This window comes from Anoplopoma fimbria, chromosome 14 (assembly GCF_027596085.1).
Source record: "Anoplopoma fimbria isolate UVic2021 breed Golden Eagle Sablefish chromosome 14, Afim_UVic_2022, whole genome shotgun sequence".
Taxonomy (NCBI): domain Eukaryota; kingdom Metazoa; phylum Chordata; class Actinopteri; order Perciformes; family Anoplopomatidae; genus Anoplopoma; species Anoplopoma fimbria.
In genome coordinates, this window is record NC_072462.1 from 19,341,479 (window position 1) to 19,356,170 (window position 14,692).

Consider the following 14,692-nt stretch of genomic DNA (forward strand, 5'->3'; position numbering starts at 1 on the left):
TTGTCCACTCATTTATTCAGGTCTTTGTTTTAATTTGAAATTTGTCTGTGGATTCACATGCCTTTGGATCACATTTTGCTTAATACATCCACGATGTCCATTTCAAAAAAAGGGACTCTGTGCAGAAAATGTAGTATGTTTGCAGCGTGTGAGCATGAAGTTGGAGTAGTTGACAGAAGGACTGCAGCAAAAATAAATCATGAATGAAAGGACTTTGAATGATAAGACAGAGAGGGAAGATGGAAGATGGAAGACGAGACAGCGACAGCGACAGGCACAACATGGATGAAGTGGAGATGAAGGATGACGAGGGAAAGGGAGGAGGGAAGTTGAGGGATGGATGATTGAGTAAGAAAAAAGAGGTGATTACTTGTGCTGGATTGCAGCCTCTAGTGTCCCATATAAACACACACACACACACACACACACACACACACACACACACACACACACACACACACACACACACACACACACACACACACACACACACACACACACACACACACACACACACACACCACGTCGCATTACTACCAACCCCAAACAATACCTCACCCTGGCGGGATGGTGCTGCTGCCGTAGCAACAAGGGAGAGGTGTGGGAGGGCGGAGACAGCAGGCCGGGGGCTGCGAGGGGATAGGCTGGAAACAGACTCTGCACTGATGTCATCCCTCCCTCCCTCCCTCCCTCCCTCTGCTCTCCCCTGTCCATCCATTCAATCCCCTCACATCCCTCGCCCGCATGCCATCATTCATCAATACAGAGGAGGAGAGAGTCAGAGAGAGGATATTTTGTATATGAGCTTTACACACCTCAGTGTTGGTAAATCATTCGTACTCCATTTTCTTCTATCTAATCCCTCACGCCGTCTCTATTTCTTCCAACCTCATTGTCCTCTCTCTATATAATGTGGTTATTTTTTTTCTCATTTACAGCCACAGTGCATGTTACAGTAAAACAACATCTTCAAATGCAGTGGAGTTAGCAAATGGGCTACATAGTCCCTGGGCAAAGAGCCCCTTCAAAAACAGTTAGAGCCTACACAGCAATACTTAAAATAGAATGTCAATGTGAGTAAAGATGATCAGGACTATGAAGAGTAGGACATCGTTATGCAAAGTGTCAGGTACTAATTAAAAACATGCAAGACAGAAGCATAATGTGCAATACAAGAAAAAAAAAAAGCAACAGAAAAGGCTGAGATATTCCGACACAAATGAGAATGGTATCAATCTTATCAGCAAGAAAGCAAATAAGTGTATATCCCAAAATGTCAAAGTATCCCTGTAAATGAGCTGTAGATGAATTGTAGGTAATGTAATTAGTAGTGTTCTATTTACATTTGTAGTAAAAAAGTAGTCTATAAACAAGCAGTGAAGTGCTGTTGTTTTAGAATGGAAATCCTGCATACATTGAGTACAAATAAAGTCCACAAGGCAGGATAATACAAACACCAACACACCATCAAAAACAACACTCACTCAAACTTGAATAAGTGTGTGTTTGTGTATTTAATGTGTGCGTTCTAGATCTGTCCCACTCTCTAATCCTATAATCCAATGGTTAAGCCTCGACTGAGTGCCGCAACATTTTCGTGAATGACTTCGTGCCGTTTGTCATGTGTCTCTGTGTGAGTGCGTTGATAGAGGCAGAGAGAGAACGGTGAAGGAGGGACAAAGTTTTGTGTGTGAAAGAGGAAAATAAGAGTAAATATGACGCAAATGATGAGAGACATGCTGTTAGGAAACAGAGGGGGAAAAAACAAACAGAAAAAAGGTTGAGATAGAAAGAGGGCAAAGCATAGAGGCGGTGCGAGTTGAGTGAGTGGTGTGGTGATGGTTGTTGCTCTGTTAAGAGCAGATCCATATTTTCTGTCAGAGTATAATTGTCATTGCTCACAAAATGTTTAATCTTTCCACCAGAATGACAAAATAATAAGGATGATACACATTTTGTCAGTGCTATTTTTCATATTGGTCAAGTGCATCGAAAGGAGAGACTCTTAGAAAAACTCTTAAGAAAAATGACAAACAATGGAAAATATGCAACAGGCATCTCACCGATTAAAAGGCTGGTTCACCGAAACATAAAATAACATGCCACACTTTGCAAAACAATGACGGTGAGTAGAATTTAGTTTGTGCTGCTCAGAGCATGAAAAAAAGAGAAAAAACATTGTTTTCATTGTTGTCAGTACCCTGAATGTCAGTCATTTTTAACCCTTTTTTTCCGTGAACCCTTCAAACGAGATAATGTCTACTTGCTTGTGATATTAAACTTAAAATAAATTAAGTTATTACTATAAACCTGGATTGATGTATTGGATAACTACATGTGATGCCAATGCTTTTGTGGTATATTTTTTGGGTTGATGTCGTGTTTGTCCAGAGCTGTTTGTGGAGACTCTGTTGGTTAATGAGTAATATAACAGGTCACCAGTTGCTTATCCCCATTTCAATGGATCAGCTTACTGAGCACACACACACACACACACACACACACACACACACACACACACACACACACACACACACACACACACACACACACACACACACACACACACACACACACACACACACACACACACACACACAAGGTCGTTGCACTGAATCCCTTCTTGTCTGGCTCTTACACGCTAACCTAGTGAACCCAGAGCTGCAGACTCTCTGTCGGCACACACACACACACGTGCCTTATTGCCTCTTTCCTCCCACCGGTTATTGTGAATGGGAATCGTGGGTTTCTTATTTGGTCATTATGTTGCTTACTTCCTCCCCAGGCCTCATGTGCTAACACTGCGCTGTTTGACAACCCCTTACTTCCCCCAAATGAGCCTCAGTTTGCAGGAAATCTATTTTTCAAATGTAACCTTTATCTAACTAGGAAAGTCAATACAGGGCAAACATACAATGATAACCTGGCATGAAGAAAAAGGTTTTCTGACCACAACGTTGGAAAAAAGGAGAAAGAAAAAACAAACAATTGGACAAACCACATTTAGAAACTGATTAAAAAAACAGGTTGAATGATTAAGAATGCAGCTTTGCTACTTTGAGTCCTCATGGCTGTGCTCATTAGTGATGCATGGTTCAGTCACATCCAACCGGCCTGTTATGAGAGGCAATCCCCATCAGACAACATGTAAAAATGTGCGTTAATCTACCACCCAAACCCGACACGCAAACCGCCAACTTTATGTAATATAGTAACACAAATATCAGGACTGAGAACTGAGACTAGAAGGACAGAGACGGACTGTACACCTCCACCGTAGCGGGCAGTGTCTGTGTTTGATAGAGTGAGAGAATAACTTTTGTATTTTTCATCAACGATATTGCATGTTTGATAACGTCACTGCGAGTGTTTTGTCTGTGAAAACAGATTTTTTGTTGTTTTGGTACACATTTTAGCCATAAGAGGAATAAAAGTATTTATTATTTCCCTAACGGCAGATTAGCACTGATTCGAATCATTTTCTTGCTAAAACAAAGATGTGACAGTAATGTTGAAATGTAATGTAAAACTTAAAATTAAATGAAAACTAACCTGCAAGAAAACATGGATGATTTTAGTCCTATCTAGAACACAGAGTAGTGAGGCACTCAGTCAACAACACTTCCCCAGGCAAAACTTTTTTCACCTGTTGTTATGTCATAAACACAGGTAAGCAAACTATTTAGATCAGACTTTCTTTATCTTTTCTCTCAGGGCTTCTGTAATTTATCTCTCACACACCCAAAAAAAACACTTATTCCTCATTCAAATATCCGTGTGTGTTTTGAATAGTCAAAGTAGCACAGGATGAAACGGTGAGGTCATAGTCAAACCTATTCATATTTTACTCAAACATCTGTAACACAGTGACAAGTGTTCAGCCAAACGCTCCTTTTACATCATCAACATTCAAAGTGCGTTTTCAAACTAAGAAGCTATACAAATATTGTTTTAGTAAATGAGAAAAGGAAGAAGTCTACGATCATAGCCTGGAGGAAGCTAAGGTTTTTAAAGTACCTTCCTATCATAAATACTGTTTCACAGCTTGGGCACGAGTCCAGGCTACATGTTTTTATATGTGGCCATCTGGGTAATATCCACAGGCTGGTGCTGAGCGGTTTACAGACAGCGATGATGCTAAAGAAAAATGTAAAGCTAAGCAGGCATGATTATATTAGAATGATGCGATGACATTAAACAGTTCCTGGAAGAGTTTTGCATCACTTACGGCTAATGTTCAAGTTGCTATGGCCCGTTCCCAATAGACACACACAGCAACATTCATCTGTGTGTTTCTTATAAAATAATAAGCTTGGTGACATAGTGACCACTATTGTGCCCTTGACTCCGGTCTTTCCGCTGTCAAATCATTCCTGTTCTGTAAGGCAGTTCATGCTCTGACAGAGAAGGTTAAATAAAAGTAGATGATGCAACATCTTTCTTTATTTTGGGCTCTCCAGTTCTCTGTTCGCCCAAAGGTCAGTACTGTCAAGATGTGTCAGAGTTTACCTAAATTGAACTCTTGGTGAAAAAATTGAAACAGATTAACTTGATCCACTGGAAGTACTGTGAGAATAATGTGAAAGTAATAGTTGTAGTAAAGCAGTATCTGGTTTCTATGTTAGTTTTTTGTCAAAAGCAGGCAAAAACATCATATAAAATATATCTTTATTTATTCATTGATTTATTTTAACATTGCATAAACATTTACATTTAACCTCTTATAAATCCCACAGCCAGCCAGTGGGCCCGACTGCTAATCTGTCTTTTAAAGGCTGTCACCGGTTTTAAAGCTAGAGTGAATGGCATGGCATGGCCATTCTCAATGGGTACCTCAAGATACCTGATGAAAATGGACTCTATGGGCAAAAACCATGCAGTGTTATTTATTCATAAATGTGTTATTTTTGCCTATTTTAAAGATGGTGTCCGCATACTGGGGTCACTAAACGCCACCCAAACGCCAAAAACGCAATTTTGGCAGAAATATCCAAATGTCAAAAAGGTTCTGATACCAAATCCCAGCATGAATTTTTCTATGGTGTTCCTCTAGATCTTGGTCTTCTCATGAAGTATTTTTGGATGAACTTGGGAGAATTTTTATACATTTTTGAGTGTTAAAAAATGGTTAAATTTAACACCAATACACTTTCACAATTCATTTTTATCACATAAATTCTATCTTAATTAATTTAATTTAAGAGGGGGTGAGGGGGTAATAAGTTAATTAAAAAGTACATTTGTAAATGAATGGACCAGACACAACAAATACACACAGAAAACACGCTAAAAAAAGATAGAAAAAAGATGAAATTACTGACACAATGAATTGTTTGTGTCAATATAATTCAGTGTTCTGACAGTGTATGAGCACACATGTACTATACATGTAAAAAGGTGAATGTGTCTCTGTGCGAAGATGTGGCTTAGGGAGAAAGATAAATGTATTTCGGTACTTTTTTCTATTTGTTGACAACTACTAACTCTGATTGACCTCTTCTTAAACCCAAGAGTTTTTCTTTTTTTTTTTTTTAATAAAAGTTGCCTGCCTTCATCTCGGTGTGTTTGTGATGGAATGACTATAAATCAAGACTGGAAGGAGGATAATCTGTTGGTCAAAACAGGCAGAACTAAAGCACAACTTGTGTGTGTGAGTGTAATTGTCTGACATGTGGCAGTCCGAGCAGAACAGACACGGTGGTTAAAGACAGGAAACAGACTGCCGTTGTATCCCTTTCCGCATCTGTACACAAACACTCTTATGTGCCTTTCTCCTGCAGTTTGTTAGCAAAACATACATTTAATTTGTGCATCTGGATGCTAAAACTGTAAATCTTTCTGTTGATAACAAGCACCCAGACAAACACAGAACTATGCACTGCACTCTCTACATCCTCTCATGTGGCAAAGGTGCGTCCGACTTGACACAGAAGTTAACGTCATCAATCTATCATGTTTTTGTTCTAGAGAAACTGTTTTAGAGCCAGAAACTGTGGTTACTAAGGCAACGAGCGGGGCAAATATGAACAGCGACGACAGGTACGGACAGACACACAAACACACGTGTGAGCACACACACATATACACAAGCATACATAGAACTCTCGAGGGGAGCATGCACATACAGAAAGACAAACCATACTGAACTCATGTTGACCCGTGTCTCATATGATCATTTTCTGTTCATTTCCCAGAGAACAACATGAAGGGCAGCTGACTAGTGATGGAAGGGACAAGGGGAGGAGGGGGAAGGAAGGGAAGACAAGAGATGAATGGGGGAGGGACGGAGAGGAAGCGGAGTGTCCTTGTTAATGTGACACGGTCACATTTAAGTGATTGAATTTCCTCTGTGTGACTGTGTGTGTGTGTGTGTGTGTGTGTGTGTGTGTGTGTGTGTGTGTGTGTGTGTGTGTGTGTGCGTGTGTGTGTGTGTGTATCAGTATATATCCAAGAGTCAATTGCCCCATTGCTTCACAGCCAACATGACTAGTGTTACACAACACACAACTGACACATTTCCCCCCTCTGTGCCCGCTACAGGCTCAAAATCAAACAAGGCTCGAGGTGTTATCACAATCCGCCACAGTACAACTTAGCCGAATCATATTAAAGTACGTCCTGTGTGTTGTAACATTTCACAAGCTCTCTCTTCCTGAGTGCTTCCTGCTCTCATGCTGTAAGAATATTCAGCAGAGATGAAGTCAAGTTGAAGAAGTAAGAGGTATATTGTTACCAAACTTTCACTTCAACCTCATGGAGGACCCTGGACCAAACAACCATTTACATGCTTTTGCTACATATTTTTGCCATTTAACTTCTCTATGTATCTTTCATAACCCTCTCATATCTGGCAACAGAATATGATTAAGATTAACTGGGGATCTGCACATATGCAAGCAGAGAAACTGGTAATGGAAGATAAATGCTACTGGTTGGGAAACAGAAATGGACAAGTAACATAAAAACGATTTATTAAAATGAATAAATTCCAGTAGAAACCAGAAGAATTGCAATAAAATGTCTTTATCAAATTACATTTACTGTCTGAAAAGCAAACACAGTGTTGTGTAATGTTGCCTGAAGGAAAACCAACTCACAGTCATGTGTGAACCTGTTTACAATAGCCTGCTAAAATAACTAATGTGCCAGATGCTCTCCACAGACACAATGTGGGTGGACATATAACAATCTTTTCTCTAAGTTTTTATGGAGGATTTGAAATTGGGTCTTTTTAAGTAATCCACTGTAAATGTTGTGAAAGTGTCTACAGCTTGGAAAGAGCAATAACACAAGCCTATAGGCAGTATGTGTTTGATACTGCAGACATAGAAGAGTTTAAAGATAAAAAGATATCAAATATTATTACACCACATCAGATACAGTTGTTACTTCTTCCAAGGAAAGCCTTTGGTTCACTTATTCTGTAATATGACTTCTGACTTGATTTGCGCAATGAATATCTCCATCTATGTGGGCTGCTCCCTAAGATCGAAAAAATACTGAGAATAAGACGGTGAGAGGTGAGAGCTGTGCAGTCATGACTGATGCAAGCATTTTATTTTTACATCTCAGCGCATACATACCGCCTTCTTCAGGGTAAAAAATAAACACACAAATCGACTGAGAAGTATAAATACACAGTGTCAGTATGGTTTGTCTATTGCTGTATTTTTCTGTTTTTATTTGGTTGTATGTGTGTATATCTAGGTGCATGTTTTTGTGCATATATTAATGTAGAAATAAATAAATAATGTATGCTGGTTCAGAAGATGTGGACATATAGATGGATAAATAACTACCTGCTGTGAGAGAGCATACTGTACATGCCGAGTCAACTGTTCCTCACTACGTAAAGGTCAAATTGCTCTCTGCTGTCACAGGTTACAGAAACGTCACATTGTCTGAAAATCACAATCTCATTCTGTTTAATCTAATTGTACACTGTCTTCTTCTCTGCTATCCCAACTTCCAATCAGACCACTGCACATCATCATATTTTAGATGTAAGGGGTTAAGTCACATTTACTTGACCTCTCAGCTAATCTCATTGTGTTGTGACTGATGAGATGATATTTTGCCCTTTAAAGCACACTGCATTATCCATATTGACTTTGCCATGAATGCCCGTTGTCTGTTTGTGCTGCAGCCCATGCCCTTTGCTCATGCTGTCTATAAATAACCAACCAGTAAAGAGCAACTTCACAGAAGAGTCTGGACTGCAGGAACTTACAAAATTAGACTTATTCTGGGAACCAAAGACGGTTTGAGTGATTTCATTTTTTAAAGAGGACTGTATTGTCCACATCAGATATGTCCCACTAACCAGCTCCCATTCTAGCTGCAGGGGAAATGCCTCTTTCTTCAAAATGTTTCCCATGAATTATGCCTTAAGCTTGTCACGCTTTTTCCTCAGCATTGTGCTTTAATGGCACTGAAACTTGTGGTTGCCAGGAAACACTTGATCATATTTTGGGCCTCCTGTCTCATTTGTAGTCTCCTGCTGGGAATATTACCCATCTCCATTGCACTTGAATTTCACCTTGTTTATCACATTCAGGAAGGCACTATGGTGGGCAGTGTACTTTATTTCATCCAAATCCTGAAACCATCCAAACCCCAGGAGGAGGATATAACACTGGAAAGTACTGGAACTCACAGTCCAACTCCTACTTATTCCACAAGTCGCAGCCAAACACTGAGCCGATTCTTCAGTTTCTAAGGTAATGAGTTTTTCTTTTTGCAGAGTTTTGACGTAACTCCTCATGTTCTAACAGCTGTCATTGTCTCTAATTGTGCACAGACGAACATCTCCTCCTACACTCCCACTGGGATAAGTTCTAAGGAAAAGCATGGAAGACACAGTGATGTAGCACTGAATTAAGACAACACTCTCAGAAAGCGTGAGGACTGACTAGAAATGAGACAAAAAGGTGATTTTACAGTTGGCTGTAACTGAATTATTGTTTGGGACGCTTAAAACAATTAATCCCCATCCTATATTCCATGAATTATTTCCATTTTACTCAATATACATCCTAGTTTTGGAAATGTATTTTTCCTTTCCAATAAAACTCCAATGAATGAATTAAGTAAAGTGTGTCCAGTTATTTCTTTGCTCTGGTTATCAAAACAATGTGCTATATTACTGTTCACTAATCCCAACAATTTATCCATATACACTTTGCCGAATGTGCCTTTATTAACTGTGCCTTTGATTAAATCGTCTTTTTACAGTTTGAAAAATCTGTATTTTCAATCGGGCTGAATGTTACAAACATTTTTTATATGCATAACCTAACCATTATCTTTTTGATAAGTCAATTCGACTAATTTAACGATTAGACTTCCCAGTTAATATGCAATTTATTTATCCAAAATCAATATAAAAAACTTTTACAAACAAACAACACACAAACAAAATGTAACAAGATGCCTGATTAAAAAATACTGAATACTGAGTAAACACAAAATATGAAATGGCTGTTTTACAACGTCAGATGATGAATGATTTAACTCTACGTCACCATAACAGCAGTGGGCAGTTTGGGAGCTGGGAAATTATGCTTTTACTTGGCACAGCCCTTCTTAAGATCCGCCAACATAGCTATGCAAATCGCAGAATTCTTGTAACCGATGACGAAAATTACGCCGACAAATTGCCCCAGCCTTAACTCTAACGGGCATTCTAGTGACAAAGGAAGGGTAGCCAAATGGCTTGTTGAATCACATATTTACTGATCCAGGCAGCCCACAAAAAAAATTACTAACTTGTCTTATTTCCCAGTGTGTGGGTTCCTAGGCTCTCCAGATAACCGTATGTATGTGCACAAGCACTAAAAAATGCTTTGAGTTTGAGTTTTTCTTGATAAGTCCCATTGAAGTCTTAAATGCTCTGACATTTCTTATGCCTTGTGTTGCAACTACCACTACTGCTAGTACGTCATAAGCCAATACGTCCCCAGTTTGTTGTGGCCTTGTGTGGGACAATGAGGTCAGAGTCTATAGCCAAATATTGACTGTTCATATCGTGCATTCCTATAAGTATCCATTACACATGTGTTGGCTGACTAAAATAACTAATGAAAAAGATTGCAGTAAACTCTTGAATATGCATGACTTTCAACTGTTTCCAAACTCTTCATCTGAATTCTATCATAAAACAATATATCTGAAATAATGTGTGACTATCTGTAACCTGAAATATTCAACTTGACTACCATTTTGTGTTTTTACTTATATGAACGAACAGCTAAGTTCACAATGTGTAATACCTGGTCAGGAGTGAAAACCGGACTATTAGAAAAGTGGCCTGACGTCTTAATTCATACTGTGTGAGCACGGCTAAAGCTGTGGAAGAAACAGGCCTGCTATTGTTGTCTCTATATCCGAGCGTGTTGGGAAGCCAGCTTTCCTAACAGCTGAGGATAAACATACTTTTCACAGAGCTCTGTAACACCGAGCAAACAGCACAGATTGGTAAGAATGCAGTCTGGATGCTATGCCCCGGTCTGCCAAGCTGCTTGCTCAATGTGTTTGTATAATGGGGCCTGAGCAAGATTTATGATATTTCTCAGCAAAGTGGAATTGAGTTGTCTAGTTTGTCTAAAACTGAACACAAATTAAAATGTATATTTGTCATACATTCTAAATGAAAGAAGTCTGTTCCCAACCCTAGCGTTATTTTACGATCAAAAAAATGTGATACTGGTGCCAATATGATGACTGAGTCTTGCCATGGATGCCAAAACATTTATTGATACCTGAAAAAAAAAAAACATGTCTTAAGTTTTCACATAATAATAAAGTAAAAGAGAAAAGTTATATAATAAGAAAAGTTTGGTTTAAACCAAGAACAATGTGATCAAACAATAAGTTAAACCCAATGCCCAACTGGTAACATTACATAGTGAGAAATCTTCATTTAGGAGGAGGTTTGATATTTAAATAGTGCAGTGGAAAGGCACATTTACCTTTGCAACCCCATCTGAACCAAACATACTAAATAATCCCCTAAAACAGCTGGGCAATGTAGTGCATTTGTTAGTGAATATTTTCAAGGTGAATTAATACACATTTGGTGGGCTAGTGAGGATTTACAACATCATGGCAGTGACTCAAAATAAACTACTGTACCAATGTTCATAGTAATGAAGGAATATGTCACCCAGTGCCACACTATGCCTCACTAATGTGTTTTTGGACACAATGTAGCTTTATGACACAAGACTAAAATACATCAGGATCTGGATACCCAGTTATCACCAGCCTTATTTTTTAATAATCATCCTTATTCTTTATTGTTACTAAAAATGAAAAAACTAGTCAAATTTAAATAATCTGAGCAACAGCACAGCTTAATAGCTATGAGTGATTTTGGTCAAAAAATAAAAATAAACAGCTAAACTTTTCCTTTACTTCCCCTCCCCTACACACCTTCTTTCCTCTCAATTCTTCCATCTCTCTGTCTTTCCCATCCTATTTCACCTCCTTGTCTCCTCCCATGCGGACGTCAGCGGAAACGGAGTCGTTACCCCGACAGCTAAAAGCAGGTCAAGTGTTGTTCCGTGATGTTTAAATTAACGACTGCAGTCCCAAAGAGAGGAGAGGGTGAGAGAAGTAGGGGAGCCAAAGGACAGACAGAAGAGGACAAGTGGCTAAAAATGTTTAAAAGACAGAGTGAAAGTATGTCACTTACAGAGAGAGGGGGGAGTTTGGAGAGAGATTCTATTACTCAATTGAACTCCAAACCACTCAGCCGACACCCGTGTTACCTCTACATCTCTCACATTACAATTGCAACATCATGGAACAACACTTGATTGTAATATTCTTAGTCACAAGAGGATGACAGCTCGTCCTGAAATAGTCTTCATGCGTAGTAAGTTAAGTTATTTCAGTACCAGAAGAGTCTGGGTCCAGATTACGTCCATGCAAAATTATTAAAGAGGTCTAAAAGTAGCAGTTAAATGGTTTCTGTGGATTTATTGCATCTAATTAAAGCATTTGAGTACGTCAAGTAATAAATTAATATTCTAGATCCACATAAGAGATTATCATTTATATTATTTTATATTTTCTCACCATCTACTCACTTTTTTAAAAGGATTATGGAGAGATTTATAGTATTTTAAATATGAAATTGGCAATGGTGTTATTTCTAAGGCTTCTGTGTTTTTTTTCCTAATTCATGAAGCTGTATTCTAACAGGAATGCATTCACCGTCTGATGTCAGTGCTGTCGACTGAGGACTTGACTTATTGTTGGGTGTGTTTGCACATCCATCAACTTCCTCAACAAGTCACAGGAAGTTCATTAATATTCTGCGGGCGACCTGCAACTCAACTGATGTTACTGTATAACTAGCTCACTACTTCTCAACTTCTACCAGACACACTCACATCAGAAGATATAGGACCACTTGCTGCAACAAATTATTGATTATATACTTATTTGTGGCAGGGTGCTCTGCTCCTAAGGGCTGCCTGGTAAAACTGAGCAGAGTTCAGCAGCACAGGGGAGATTAATGAGACAATTAAACTGTGCTTGATGGCACCTCAGTGACTAATGGCTTTTCCTTCCTGCTTGTCTGAGCACAGACAAACACAGTAGTAAGCAGCAAGGAGTGTGTGTGTGTGTGTGTGTGTGTGTGTGTGTGTGTGTGTGTGTGTGTGTGTGTGTGTGTGTGTGTGTGTGTGTGTGTGTGTGTGTGTGTGTGTGTGTGTGTGCTGTGAGTGTGTCATGTCTGCAAGTGCGCTGTAGGTCTGCTGCAGGAATTTGACTGATGGACAAACATTTGTAGACATCAAAATAATGAGAATAAGATTACCAGGTGAGACAAAAAGAAAAATCTGCGGCTGCATAGTTTTGTAAATAATTTTGTAATAAGTATACCAATGTTTACATTTTCTTACTGAGCTGAATGTCCAGGGGCTAAAAAGAAAGCTCACTTATCCCCTTCCCAGTGTTTTTTTTAGCTCCAACATTACCTGCAAATGTTAGCATGTCTTGTTAACTCGCTTATAACCTACAGTGGAGCTCACAAAATGTCGGTGACAAGGCCATTATGCATAGCACAAACTAACCATATTATTTGTTGGGTTAAGGCCTACCGTTTACGTGGGGCTGGCCGATATGGCCAAAATCTGGCAATACAAGTCATTTCAAATCTTGAAAACAATATATAGCATGATAGAAAGCAATTTCTGGTATTCAATACATAAATAAAGTCTGTATGAAATAACCACATGGTTTTGACTTAGTCCTGTGTGAATTAAGTACTTGACAAATGAAAAGAACTGAACAATTTCCATAGTTTAATTTCATTTAATTAAGAAATCCAGAAGTGTAACGTTATAAAATGGCCCATTCAAAAGTTCTGTGTGGTTATTGCTCTGTACACTCTACATAGCACAAGAAGTCGACTGTTAGTCTACTGTGTCTATAAAAATGTGCTGGTTGCATATAACACGCTTTGTTTACAGTGACTCTTATTTGTGTGTATGTGGCAGGGGTAAGCGGTGGGTTTTTCCTGCCCTTACTTCCTGTTGTATACCCTATTAAAGACAAACAGTCCACTGGGAGTGGGGAGATAGGACAGTCATGTGGTAATTAGCTCTGCTCATTAAAACTGACCTCAGGCTTTGTTCTGCCATCTGGACACACTGTCCTACCTCCTGTTAGACATGTGTGTGAGTGACCGACATTATTTCCCTTTTCTCACCATCCTGGATTGAACATGACCCCACCTTTGGTGTATTGTATTTCTCTAATTGTATTCTCTATCAATTGATCTTTTCCTTCATCAAACATGACAAACAATGCGAGCTGTGTTTGTTAAAGGATCCTGTGGAGATTTGGACACTACAGGCTAGAACATCTTTGATCAGCCTCATTCTCAATGCATTTTATTGTAATCTACATGTATGAAAGAGAGCATATGCCTCCTCTACTCATCGCATTCTTGAAATTCATTGACATTTCATTCGCAATAGCAAATTCACTAGGCCATTGTTTGTGTATGTGGTTAGCTGATTTTTAAATTATGTTTTGAAATGTGAAGGGGTGGACCACAAGGAGGCACACAGACGGCCGGATTAGCCTGGAATGCAAGAAATATGTCATGTGAAATGCTGATCTATGCATAGAGTGACCTAAAGGTCTCATGTTGAATATCTACAACAGTCAACGTGCACAAATCAAATCAGCTTCTGCTACTTATGAGGAGATGTGCTGTGTTTAGAATTACTGAAGCTTCACTTAAGTCCACCTCCACAATATTTCATCATTAATCTAATCTAGTATGATTTGCTTTTGTTTGATAATTCAAATATACATTTTAATATAATATCTGACATATCACACTAAACTATAACACAGAATCCAATACTACAACATCACTTATGACTGTAAATCTCTTTGCCTGTCGTGCATTGTTGTGAGTACCGACAGCTAACAGACAAGTGCAGGGAGAGCAGTGAGTCATACCCCTCCGTTCACAAGAACCCCATTTTCTGCCTGATCTTGTGTGATGTATGTCTGCAAGGATGCGTGTGAGTGAGGGAGAAACAGAGACAACGGCCGAGTGAGACAAGTAAGAAATATGCCCGTCTGCAGCAGAAGGGTGTATAGGAGGGAGTATAGTTGTGTGTGAGAGAGAGAGCAGCATAGAGAACAATGTAGGTTTGTTGAGCAG